This window comes from Sciurus carolinensis, chromosome 6 (genome assembly GCF_902686445.1).
Source record: "Sciurus carolinensis chromosome 6, mSciCar1.2, whole genome shotgun sequence".
NCBI classification, from domain to species: Eukaryota; Metazoa; Chordata; class Mammalia; order Rodentia; family Sciuridae; genus Sciurus; species Sciurus carolinensis.
In genome coordinates this window covers 24425954-24430713 of record NC_062218.1, presented here as the reverse complement: position 1 = coordinate 24430713, position 4760 = coordinate 24425954, and the positions used below count along the sequence as shown (strand labels likewise).

General features: G+C 36.5%; 1 pseudogene; it reads right to left on the bottom strand.

Annotated features, from left to right (window-relative positions):
- Positions 1 to 356: 356 nt before the first annotated feature.
- LOC124987000 (interferon-stimulated 20 kDa exonuclease-like 2) lies at positions 357 to 1505 on the bottom strand (annotated as a pseudogene).
- Positions 1506 to 4760: the final 3255 nt, after the last annotated feature.

Sequence of the window (4760 nt, the reverse complement as noted above, 5' to 3'; positions counted from 1 at the left end):
ATCCCCCAACCCATCTCCAAAATACAAGAGACATATGGCTACCTACTGATAAGGCAATGTAGGAAACTACATTCCCCAGTATGCCCTATCCTGGAAATCAAAAAGTTTGACTAGCACAAAGCACCCTGGGACCCATGGTTAGCACTATTTAAAGTAAGTAGTCTAGGGCTGGAATCTGACATGAAGTTTTCCTGCTTTCATGGGACACTTAACCAGATACAAGACACAAGAGCTGAAGTGAAATTTCAATGGATATTAAGTTTGGGGTACAGTGTCTCTCCCCAACAGGTCTAGCTTCCACAGATGTGAAACTAGAAGAAGAAGGCGTTGGTCTGTGGCCCTGTTTCTCCTGGATGCTACCTGTCTCCCCACAGCTGCTTGTTTCTTGGGGGATTTTGGGCAAGGCGTTGTTCCCACTCAACTTCAACCAACTTGTACAGCTCCATGGTGGCCTAGGCATCTTCCACAGAGGAATATCCACCTTTCCCAATCTGTATGTCATGATGTAGTAGCTGCTTGGTGAGGCGCTTCAGAGACATGGTGGCATTCTCCTGGCAATTGGCTTTCCAGTTGAGGAGGGATATTTGAAAGGTGTCTCCAGTGAAGGACTTGGGGTGAAAGTATTGCAGGGCTTTGAAGTCATTGTGGATGGCATGCCCCACCACAATCTTCCCCAAGATCATCTTCAAGATATGTCTCTGAGCAATCTTTAGCATTCTCCATGTGCTTCTTGCAGATTCCGCTCCATTTGGTTTGGTAGTCCACAATGTGGCAGGGGGGAAAAATGTACTCATCATAAAGCACATCTCCATCATAGTTGACAATGCTACATCGAGCCAAGGAACTAACATGCCCCTTGGGTCCTCTGCCCACCATATTACAGTCAAGTGCCACCATCTTCCATGGCAATTTCTGGGATGCTCCAGAGCACTTATTTTTTAAGTGACCTTTGGTGGAATTCTGTGTTGCATTATTCTGAGGAGGGTTCTTCTTCTGGGGGGCCTTCTTCTGGGAGCGAGTTGAGTGTCTCTTCATCTTTGGAAGGGCACTCTGGAACTCCCCCAGCAAATCTACTTTAGCTGCAACAGAATTAGCCTTCTTTGAAGGGACAGGGGTCAGCCAAGGCACTGCAGCTTTCTTATCCAGGGACAACCCTGACCCAGTGCTGGATGCAGGTGTCTTCTTTTTAGAAAGGGGAGGGGTCTTCCCCATGCCATCCACTCTCATACTTTCCCCTTTCTTTGGAGGTTCTGAGTGCAACTTAGTCACCTTGCTAGGGGTCTGCTTCTTTTTATTGATAAAGTCCTTCTGTTCCAAGAGCCGGCACTTCTTAACAAACTTTCAATGCTTGGCATTCCCTTCTAATCCTTTTTGGGTTGAGATTCCCCAAAATCCAGATTCAGGAGTATGGTAGACAGGAGGGCAGTGGATGATTGGAGAGCAGTTGAGAAGAGTGACTCATGGATAGGAAGAGGATGAGGGACTCTCTCTCTGATGAATCTCATTGTCCAACATGAGAAGGTCTGCAGAAAACCCTGGGGAAGAAAGTGATCCTGGTAGCTGCATCCATAGGCCTCCAAGATAGGCCCCACCACTTCTACCTCTTAGTACAAAATATTTTCAAAGAAAACCATTTTACATTATATCTGCTATAGGATAGAAAAACAGAGGAGTACTACTTTATTATAATTTCTCATGCAATAATTTTGACGTACTATTCAAATGTCTGTGGACATGTCTTAAGATTATTATCAGACTGTTCTTTCTAGAGTGCTATTTGCTGATCATTTTTATACAGAAGGATTGAAAGAGGGCTGAGGAAGTGGGGTTCTTGGACTTGGGCACATTTTCACACAACACATACTTTCCCACTCTCCCCCTCAGTCATGAAACTACATTCCTGTCCTGTGTTCTTCCTCTTCCTGTGTTTCTACACTAAAATTATATATTTTATAATGCTTTATTTTTGTTTGTTTCTTATTAGGTTATAGATGAGTTTTTCTTAATATTTTTTCAAAAATTGTTTATTTGGGGTGTACTCATGATTGATAATAACATTAAGTCAATGAGAAGAAGTATTAAAACACCTTATTTTCACTAATGCGTTGAACTGTATTCAGGCAAGAGGGCCTTACAAGAGATTCAAGGTAAGAGAGGACATAGCTTTTCATATTAAGAGATTCTTTCTTGTGTCAGATAAAAGGGATTTCTACTAGTGAGAAGACAAAGTTTAATATTGAGGTGTTGATTACAGGGAGATACAAATTTGCATACACATTTATATGCATGTGTATATATATGTACATATATATGCATGTATACATACATATATATGCATGTATATATAGATATGCATATATATATATATATATAAAGTTGTTACTAATACACATGTGAATGTGTCAATATTCAAATTATCAAATGAAAGAAAATGGCATATCTAGCCTGTGATTCCTGTAGATCATATTAATTTCTTCATGGCAGCTGCGTGGCTAATTTGGTTTTGTATTATTAATTAATTAATTTTATTTATTTATTCCTCAACAAAAATCGTAAGTGACTCTAATGTGTCAGACTAGTACATTTAGCAAAGAAAAAAACAGGAAAAAAAATGTTGACCTCTCCTACATTTTAGTACATGAAGAATGAAAAGCAACCCTCATAAAAGCAAGTGGAAGAACATACAATACAGAGGCTATGATTCAGACAAAAATTGATAACAATCATAAGATGAAGTAAGGACATAATGATGAATGGAAACCTAAGAAAGAGAAAAAGAATACATCAATCATTCACTTACTCCTTGCTTAAAAAATAATTATTCAGTACATACTATATGCAAAATAATGCAATTACTAGTAGGTAAATGATTTCTGTTTAGTTCAAAGTTCAAGAGTGAACATAGAGCCTGTGGCAGGTATACATAGGAATGTTTTCTACTCACATAAAATGAACCATGACAGAATTTCAGTACAGGGAATAGTTTACAGAAGGTGGAAATGGTTAATGATACCTAAAATACAAAAATTTGATGAAGTAAGAAAAGTAATTTTTCCATTACATTTGGTAATCATGCAGTGATTGCAACATTGCTTAAAGTTACTCAACCAAGAAAGATGAATTTAAACAGAAATGAAGAGTCTTAAGTTAGGAAACTCTGAATAAAAAGAGGCACAATAAAGAGATTGTTACTTCATGACAAATACAAAAGACTAAATAAAGTAAATAATCACAGAAGTTCATAGAATTAACATGTTGCTGTTGATTTTTACTTAATGTGGGAAAAAAGTATTTTAATATGTGAAGAGAAAAGAGTAACTGATAAAAGAATTAAAGTTATAGATAGGAAAATATCCTAAAATTAGAGCAGCATTTTAGTACTGACAGAGACAGGAGAAGATAGAGACTGCAATGCAGAGACTGTGAACATGTTTCCAAAAGAAACGGGCACTCATCCTTTGGAATTGAGGGCAAGGAAGCATTTGGTTTAGTTTTTAAAAGAAAATGTATTCAGTTAACAAACAATGCCTCTGCATTGTATGTCTTCCAGACTGGATGGTTCTAATGAAGTGTATGTAAGGTCAACAGCAAAAAAAAAAAAAAAAAAAAGTATAACACTGACAGAGATGCTATTTCATATTCATGACATCTTGGAATAGCTAATCCAAACAATCCTTTAAAGTATGAAGAATTTGAATAACAAGTTAGTTGAAACGATTAATGAGGATTTAATATCGAACTCTGGTCAAGAAAAAAGGTACTAAATCAAAATAAATGAGTTTTAAACTGATTGTGCTGTTTATGTATTTTATGACTTGGAGTTTCAGATTACTCATCCGTAAAATGAGAGTATAATAATTTGCATGCCTATGGTAAGGATATGAAGATACAATGGAATAACATAGATAAAATGACACATTACCTCAATAAGTATCAGTTATTCTTTTTTATTAGTCAGGGGATCTATGAAGACAGGATAGGAGAGAAGAGGGTTTGATGGAGTGGAAAACATCAGTGGGTCAATAAACATGTTATGTATAATTTTATATGAGATAGGCTGATAAAACCAAAAGGAAAACCTGTTTTGGTAAGAAAAAAAAGATGGAAATCAGTATCTGTTGTTTAAGGTATGACAAAATAATGCCTGAAATCAAATTTTAAAAAATAATAAAAATTTATGACAGAGTAAAAAAAATTATTTTCGAAGATTCTCGTGCATTTAGAGTGTTGTCACCTTTACATTTCTTATTCGTTCTTCAGTCTTTTCTTACATTTTACCTTCATCCCCTGCATTGCTTTTCAATGATAGCTTATAAAAGCATCACAGTATGAAATTCCAAGGAAACTTTCTGATCTCCAATTTTATTTGAACTAACAACAACAGTTTCTAAGTCTCATTCCTTTATAAAAGAATAAATACATCAATTTATTGCTGAATTTATGTTCTCTCCTTACAGCCCTTCTGGAGGCTTCGCTGTTTCATATACATCTCCTAAGCAAGTCCTACCTCTTCCCCAGTGATTCTAAATCCTGAATTTGAGTCTCTTCAGTGTGTGGTTGACATTGACATTAGTGAAGTAGAAGACAACTTTGGAAAACACTGTAGGTAAAAACCAAGGAGATCCCAAGTCTCTATTCTGAATAAATTCAATATTTAGAGTTGTTTAACATCTTTCTTGAAAGAAGATTCTTGTTTTTCTCTACTCACTAGCTGCTTGAGCCAGTAAGATCAACTACTTACCTTCATGGTTTCCTCTTTC